A 9,049-nucleotide genomic window follows, 5' to 3' on the forward strand; every position below is an offset into this window, starting at 1 on the left:
AATTTACCAATTGTTTATTCCTGACAAAGCCCACTCATACAGGCCGGGGTCCCGGGTCCCTCACACTAAAACTCGTGCGTTTTTGTGACCACCAAAAGACGACACATTCTTCCGGGTTGCCCAGTTTTCAAGAAACACAATATGAATATTAAAACATGCAAAATATTGTGAGATGATTGGTCGATGGCCATCTCCTCCCCGTCCAGGTGTCGCTGAGGTCAGGTGGTTGGGTTTTCCCCTCGAAGCCCGGTCTCATAGACGTGCTGTTGTTCTCGTTCCTCACCGACCTTGAGGTGGTCTCCTCCGGTACTCCCTATCCGGGCCGATTCCACAACACTTCGAAGAAAACAAGTTCATGCAGTTTGCCTGCACATTCTTCGGCCCCCACCAATCCACACGAGCACTCCAATACTAGATATTAATATGATTATAAGTTTAACACAACCTTAAAAAATATGTTTGCAAACTCCCGAAAGCACATTTCCCTTTACAACCCAACCAGAGTGACGGGAGGAGCACAACTCAGAAAACGTGCTCAGCTCGTCGAGAAAATGCGATTTAAGCAAGAAAAATAAAAATGCCCCTAAAACCTAAACCAAACGCTGCAGATGGTCATTTCTTCATGCGCAGTGGTCAACTCGGCACTGTCTAGCCGCCAAGAGCACTTTTTACTATGCCACCCCAACCAGAGTGACGGGAGGAGCACAATTCAGAAAACGTGCGCAGCTCGTCGAGAAAATCTGATTTAAGCAATAAAATTAAAAATGCACCTAAAACCTAAACAAAACGCTGCAGATGGTCATTTCTTCATGCGCAGTGGTCAACTTGGCACTCTCTAGCCGCCAAGAGCACTTTTTACTATACCAACCCAACCAGAGTGTCGGGAGGAGCACAATTCAGAAAACGTGCTCAGCTCGTCGAGAAAATGCGATTTAATCAATAAAATTAAAAATGCACCTAAAACCTAAACCAAACGCTACAGATGGTCATTTCTTCATGCGCAGTGGTCAACTCGGCACTCTCTAGCCGCCAAGAGCACTTTTTACTATGCCAACCCAACCAGAGCGACGGGAGGAGCACATTTCAGAAAACGTGCTCAGCTTGTCGAGAAAATGCGATTTAAGCAATAAAACTAAAAATGCACCTAAAACCCAAATCAAACGTTGCAGGTGGTTATTTCTTCATGCGCAGTGGTCAACTCGGCACTCTCTAGCTGCCAAGAGCACTTTTTACTATGCAAACCCAACCAGAGTGACGGGAGGAGCACAACTCAGAAAACGTGCTCAGCTCGTCGAGAAAATGCGATTTAAGCAATAAAATTAAAAATACTTGTAAAACCCAAACCAAACGTTGCAGGTGGTTATTTCTTCATGCGCAGTGGTCAACTCGGCACTCTATAGCCGCCAAGAGCACTTTTTACGATGCCAACCTAACCAGAGTGACGGGAGGGGCACAATTCAGAAAATGTGTTCAGCTCGTCGAGAAAATGCGATTTAAGCAATAAAATTAAAAATGCACCGAAAACCTAAACCAAACGCTGCAGATGGTCATTTCTTCATGCGCAATGGTCAACTCGGCACTCTCTAGCCGCCAAGAGCACTTTTTACTATGCCAACCCAACCAGAGTTACGGGAGGGGCACAATTCAGAAAACGTGCTCAGCTCGTTGAGAAAATGTTATTTAAGCAATAAAATTAAAAATGCAAATAAAATTTAAACCAAATGCTGCAGATGGTCATTTATTCATGCGCAGTGGTCAACTCGGCACTCTATAGCCCCCAAGAGTACTCTTTACTATGCCAACCTAACCAGAGTGACGGGAGGAGCACAATTCAGAAAACGTGCTTCGCTCGTCGAGAAAATGCCATTCAAGCAATAAAATTAAAAATGCACCTAAAACCTAAACCAAACGTTGCAGGTTATTTCTTCACGCGCAGTGGTCAACTCGGCACTCTCTAGCCGCCAAGAGCACTTTTTACTATACCAACCCAACCAGAGTGACGGGAGGAGCACAATTCAGAAAACGTGCTCAGCTCGTCGAGAAAATGCGATTTAAGCAATAAAATTAAAAATGCACCTAAATCCTAAAGCGAACGCTGCAGATGTTCATTTCCTCATGCGCAGTGGTCAACTGGGCACTCTCTAGCCGCCAAGAGCACTTTTTACTATGCCAACCCAACCAGAGTGACGGGAGGAGCACAACTCAGAAAACGTTCTCAGCTCGTCGAGAAAATGCAATTCAAGCAAGAAAAATAAAAATGCCACTAAAACCTAAACCAAACGCTGCAGATAGTCATTTCTTCATGAGCAGTGCTCAACTCGGCACTCTCTGGCCGCCAAGAGCACTTTTTACTATGCCAACCCAACCAGAGTGACGGGAGGAGCACAATTCAGAGAACGTGCTCAGCTCGTCGAGAAAATGCGATTGAAGCAATAAATTTATAAATACCGTATTTGCCGGTGTATTGGTCGACCTTTTTCGATCCAAAATCGACCGAAAAAAATCGACCTCGACTTATACACCGAGTCATAAAATTTAACTTCGTATTCATCGCTTCAAATGTGATGGTAACCAAGGCCGTTTCTCATGCATCTCATTGTGCGTTGCACTTAGAAAATTTGAACCGGGCGGCGTGCGCGAGTGCGCGGCCCGCTGGAAGTCGAATGAGGCGCCGCCACCACCTCCGCGGTGCTTATAAACAGCCGATCCGCTCGGCGGGGGCTATTTTCGGCCACTTGGCTCGTGCGCACGGCCTCCCGGATGTGCCGGGCGGGTGCGCGAGCTCGCCGGCCGCTGGAAGTCGAATGAGACGCCGCGACCACCTCCGCGGTGCTTATAAACAGCCGATCCGCTCGGCGGGGGCTATTTTCGGCCACTTGGCTCGTGCGCACGGCCTCCCGGATGTGCCGGGCGGGCGCGCGAGCTCGCCGGCCACTGGAAGTCGAATGAGGCGCCGCCACCACCTCCGCGGTGCTTATAAACAGCCGATCCGCTCGGCGGGGGCTATTTTCGGCCACTTGGCTCGTGCGCACGGCCTCCCGGATGTGCCGGGCGGGTGCGCGAGCTCGCCGGCCGCTGGAAGTCGAATGAGGCGCCGCCACCACCTCCGCGGTGCTTATAAACAGCCGATCCGCTCGGCGGGGGCTATTTTCGGCCACTTGGCTCGTGCGCACGGCCTCCCGGATGTGCCGGGCGGGTGCGCGAGCTCGCCGGCCGCTGGAAGTCGAATGAGACGCCGCGACCACCTCCGCGGTGCTTATAAACAGCCGATCCGCTCGGCGGGGGCTATTTTCGGCCACTTGGCTCGTGCGCACGGCCTCCCGGATGTGCCGGGCGGGTGCGCGAGCTCGCCGGCCGCTGGAAGTCCAATGAGGCGCCGCGATCTCCTCCGCGGTGCTTATAAAGTGCCGATCCGCTCGGCTTGGAGCTATTTCCGGCCTCCCGTTGGTGCCGGGTGGCGTGCGCGAGCTCGCCGGCCGCGATCTCCTCCGCGGTGCTTATAAACAGCCGCATGCGCACGGCCTCCCGGAATTTGAACACATTTCGTCAATAAATTTCGCATATTGAATTTTGAAGTTTAATATAATGCAACAATTGAGCTCGACTTATACAAAGGATATATCATAAAATCGTAAATTTCCGTCGAATTTTAGGGGGTCGACTTATACACCGAGTCGACCTGTACACCGGCAAATACGGTACTTGTAAAACCCAAACCAAACGTTGCAGGTGGTTATGTCTTCATGCGCAGTGGTCAACTCGCCACTCTATAGCCGCCAAGAGCAATTTTTACGATGCCAACCTAACCAGGGTGACGGGAGGGGCACAATTCAGAAAATGTGTTCAGCTCGTCGGGAAAATGCGATTTAAGCAATAAAATTAAAAATGCACCCAAAACCCAAACCAAACGCTGCAGGTGGTTATTTCTTCATGCGCAGTGGTCAACTCAGCACTCTATAGCCGCTGAAGGAATGAGGTCGAAATACAAAAAGTCCTGCCTCGCTACAAAAACAGATATGCTCAAACCTCATTGAATAAAGTACATAAGCAGACAAGTATATTCACATATTAAATAAATAAAAGAAACATTTGAAGCATATAATTATACCTACACACCAAATCAATAAAGAAGACATAACTAGACATTTTTGATAAGTGGTGATGAGAAAGGTTTTTATAACTTTATGATCTGATATATATATTTCTGAGGACTTTGAAATAACAAATGACTTTTGATATATTGCCTAAATACCTTAATGACCCTTAAGGAACTGTGGAATGCATGCCTGATGTTTTTTCTCTGAATCATGGACACGGCCACAGTCGTCTTGACCGTTCAGTACTTGATTGTATCTTATGTTTTGACTAATGCTAGACGCCAGTTTTTGATTACTACTGAACGTTCTGCACAGAGGGAAATATCTTGGCCTAACAAAGAAAAAGATACGGTTGAATGCGGTACGACAGTGTATGTCCGAGATTGGAGGAGAATGTTCACAGGAAGGTCACGTGGAGATAAAACCAGCTGGTGCCAGAAGGAGCCACCCGAGAACTCGGCCAAAGATGATCGCCAAGGCCGAGATACGGGATGGAAGACAACAACCCCCTCCACACACACACACCAACAGCCCCCACCAACACACCGAATCGCCCATAACCAGCACCACTCGCATCGAAGCAGACTCTCCTTCGAACTTGCCCCACCCCGAAGACTCATCGCCCATCAATCCCGGCCCACAATGTGCTACTGAATATAAAACTGATCTAACAACCTTGGACTTTGCCCTTTTCTGAATGGAGACTTTCCGCTCTTGAAGGGCCCAGCGCTGTATTGCACTTTCCTGAAAACAGAGCTTTTTGAACAAGAATTGTGATTGAACTCAACCAAGCTGTCTAAGTCTAATTTCTGCTTCAGTGTCTTTGCATTTTCCTAAATCTGAAGAAATCAAACGAGCACGCAGTGAGTAAATTGAATAACAGGTGATTGGCAAAGGCTTTTGCCGTGAGGCGCAGATAACGCGCTCCCTAAATTGTGGACAAAATCCAACACCGCCAAGAGCACTTTTTACTATGCCAACCTAACCATAATGACGGAAGGAGCACAATTCAGAAAACGTGCTCAGCTCGTCGAGAAAATGCGATTTAAGCAATGAAATTAAAAATGCACCCAAAACCTAAACCAAACGCTGCAGATGGTCATTTCTTCATGCGCAGTGGTCAACTCGGCACTCTAAAGCCCCCAAGAGTACTTTTTACTATGCCAACCTAACCAGAGTGACGGGAGGAGCACAATTCAGAAAACGTGCTCAGCTCGTCGAGAAAATGAGATTTAAGCAATAAAATTAAAAATGCACCTAAAACCTAAACCAAACGCTGCAGGTGGTCATTTCTTCATGCGCAGTGGTCCACTCGGCACTCTCTAGCCGCCAAGAGCACTTTTTACTATACCAACCCAACCAGAGTGAAGGGAGGAGCACAATTCAGAAAACGTGCTCAGCTAGTCGAGAAAATGCGATTTAAGCAATAAAATTAAAAATGCACCTACAACCTAAACCAAACGCTGCAGATGGTCATTTCTTCATGCGCAGTGGTCAACTCGGCACTCTCTAGCCGCCAAGAGCACTTTTTACTCTGCCAACCCAACCAGAGTGACGGGAGGAGCACCATTCAGAAAACGTACTCAGCTCGTCGAGAAAATGCGATTTAAGCCATAAATTTATAACTACTTATAAAACCCAAACCAAACGTTGCAGGTGGTTATTTCTTCATGCGCAGTGGTCAACTCGGCACTCTCTAGCCGCCAAGAGCACTTTTTATTATACCAACCCAACCAGAGTGACGGGAGGGGCACAATTCAGAAAACCAGCTCAGCTCGTCGAGAAAATGCGATTTAAGCAATAAAATTAAAAATGCGCAAAAAACCTAAATAAAGCTTTGCAGGTGGTCATTCCTTCATGTGCCGTGGTCAACTCGGCACTCTAAACCCCCCAAGAGCACTTTTTACTATGCCAACCTCGGCCAGAACAAGTGAAAATTCGCCCTCTTCCCCTGGAAGACCGGCCGAGTTTGGCGAATATTTTCTAAGTGCCAACGGCACTTGCGGGGTGATGTGTCCGCCTCGGCTGGTTCCTCCGGTCGGCCAGAACAAGTGAAAATTCGGCCTCTTCTCCTGGAAGTCCGGCCGAGTTTGGCGAATATTTTCTAAGTGCCAACGACTCAACAGCCGTAAAGTGTTCGTCTCGGCTGGTTCCCCATGTCGCCCACCACAAGTAAAAATTCGGCCTCTTCCCCTGGAAGTCCGGCCAAGTTTGGCAAATATTTTCTAAGTGCCAACGACTCAACCGCCTGATAGTGTCCGCCTCGGCTGGTTCCCCAGGTCGGCCACCACAAATGAAAATTCGGCCTCTTCCCCTGGAAGTCTGGCCACGTTTTGCAAATATTTTCTAAGTGCCAACGACTCAACCACCGTAAAGTGTACGCCTCGGCTGGTTCCCGTGGTCGGCCGCAAAAAGCGAAAATTCGGCCTCTGGCCCTGGAAGTCCTGCCAACTTCTGCGAATTTTTTCTAAGTGCCAACGGCTCTTGCGCCGAAAAGTGTCCGCCTCGGCTGGTTCCCGCGGTCGGCGGCAAAAAGCGAGAATTCGGCCTCTCCCCCTGGAGCAAGCTGGAAATTTGGGGAAATGTTTCTAAGTGCCATTAGGTACCAGGGGTTGGGGTATCAGGGGTAGAGGTGCAGTACCAACTTTGGTCTTCAGGTGTGCCAGAGTACATGAGTTGGTCCCCCTAGTTAGTGTACTCATTGACGTTACTCCCCTTTCGCAAAATATAGTCAGAACGAGCATGGGGGGCACAAGATTTTACCCACAAAACAAAATGGCCCTGTCCGAGCGCTGGCATTGGCCGCCAGCAGCACCCTCTGCTCGGACAGCAGAACTTGGGTGGCACGGCACAGCACCCTGGAAGTGCAATACAAAGAGAGTGAAACATTTTCTAAGTGCCACAACTGACGAAAAATTTCTAAGTGCCACAACTGACGAAAAATTTCTAACTGCCACAACTGACGAAACATTTCTAAGTGCCACAGCGCTCGAAAATTTTCTAAGTGCGAGCATGGCTGTGAAATATTCAAAGTCCTATGAACACTGGCAGAATCTACGGACGGCCGTCTGCTCCCAGCGGCCGCCGTGAAGGGACTGTACCCTCCTCCCGGGGACGGCTGTCTGCTCCCGGCAGCCGTCCTTAACCCCCCCCTCACACTTTGACCGACATGCGGCCCCGGCTCGCCGGCGTTGGGTGGACGGTTCCTCCCCACTTGCGGGCCGCTTTCCTTGGCGAGGACCGGCCGCCTCGGTAAACAAAGACCGGGAAAACATGCGAATGTGTTGGGCCATCCAAGAAAGGGAGTTACCGGCCGCCTTCTTAAACACGGGCCGGGCGAAAAATATGCGAATGTTGGGGTTCATCCAATGATGGGGGTTACCGGCCACCTCCTTAAACACAGGCCGGAGCGATGGAGCGGGATCAGCGGCCCGCGCTTTGAACGAATACCAGCCGAGGGCGAAAGGCTCGCGGTGTGGAAGGATCGGGGCCACGGCTAATCTAGTGATGCCCGCGTCAGACGGTCACACCGCATGACAGAGCGGGGCCGCATCTGGTGCGAGGCGGCCTTCAGGCACGTGGTTCGAGACGACCTCACCCGCCCTAGCCCGGAGCGGAAAATCTGCGAATGCATCCAAGGAAGGGAGGTAACGGCCGTCTCCTTAAGCTAAGGCCGGACGAAAATCTGCGGATGAGGTCCATCCAAGGCAGACGGAGATACCAGCCGCATCGGTAAACAAAGGCCGGGAAAACATGCGAATGTGTTCGGCCATCCAAGAAAGGGAATTACCGGCCGCCTCCATAAACACAGGCCGGAGGAAAAATATGCGAATGTTGGGGTTCATCCAAGGTCTCCGGGCGTGCCGCGGCTGGGGTCGGGCCCGGTGCCATCGCGGAACCCCCACTCAGAACTTAACCCCTTTGCGGCGGGTACCCAACTCGCGGCGGACCGTGGGGGCTTCAATGTCCACACCACACGCACTTTTGAGGTGGGTGGGTGGCATCCACAGGAAAAAACAAATTTTTGATCGTTGGAACTTGGCAAACCGCGGCGCGCTGCTGAAGGAAGCGCGGCGGTGGACGGCGGCGACCGCGCCGGCAAGCCCCGACGTCCTCGAGGCGACGGTGGAGGGTCCGCGCGCGGCGTAACGCCATCTCCCCGCCTCTCCCCGATCTCGCGCCGCAAAAAAAACGTACAACTCTTAGTGGTGGATCACTCGGCTCGTGCGTCGATGAAGGACGCAGCTAGCTGCGAGAACTAATGTGAATTGCAGGACACATTGATCATCGACACTTCTACTGGCACGAGACCGATAGAGGACAAGTACCTTAAGGGAAAGTTGAAAAGAACTTTGAAGAGAGAGTTCAACAGTGCGTAAAACCGTTGAGAGGTAAACGGGTGGGGACCACGTAGTCCGATCGGGGGATTCAACCCGGCTGGGATTGGCGGCCGCCTGGGGCGTCGCGGTGGGCGGACCCTTTCGGGGGCCCTGCCTTCACGCGTGCGTTCCCGGAGTCGGACGTCCCCGCGCCAGGCGCACATCCTCCGTGGTTGTGCGTCACGACCGTCCCTGGGTTGGCTTGGAAGGGTCTGGGGCGAAGGTGGCGCGGGCGGCGGGGCGGTGCGGGGGGGCCCTCCGGGCTCCCCGGCCGCTTCCGCACCCGCGCTGTACAGCGCTTTCCTTATTCCACCTTTGCCGCTTCCCCCCGGGGACGTGGGAGTACTTTCTGCACCTTCCGAACCAGGACGGGGCCGAAAGGCGCGGACCGTTCTCGGTGCGCATTGGCCTGTTGGTGCTCCCGGTCGCCTCCACTAACCGTTAAAAAAAATGTCAAGTGAGCCTACCTTAAGAGAGTCATAGTTACTCCCGCCGTCAAGCCCGCTTGAAGTGTCATCGGACGCGCAGCAATGCGAGTGTGCCCTAAGTAGGAGAGGTGGTGTATTTACTCGC

At 51.3% G+C, this 9,049-nt stretch overlaps 1 pseudogene; it reads left to right on the forward strand.

Moving 5' to 3' along the window:
• Positions 1 to 8,294: 8,294 nt before the first annotated feature.
• LOC148398601 (5.8S ribosomal RNA) lies at positions 8,295 to 8,436 on the forward strand (annotated as a pseudogene).
• The last annotated feature ends 613 nt before the right edge of the window (positions 8,437 to 9,049 follow it).

The sequence above is a fragment of the Syngnathus floridae genome, chromosome 4, assembly GCF_059516105.1.
Source record: "Syngnathus floridae isolate MCC-2025c chromosome 4, RoL_Sflo_1.0, whole genome shotgun sequence".
Classification (NCBI taxonomy): Eukaryota; Metazoa; Chordata; class Actinopteri; order Syngnathiformes; family Syngnathidae; genus Syngnathus; species Syngnathus floridae.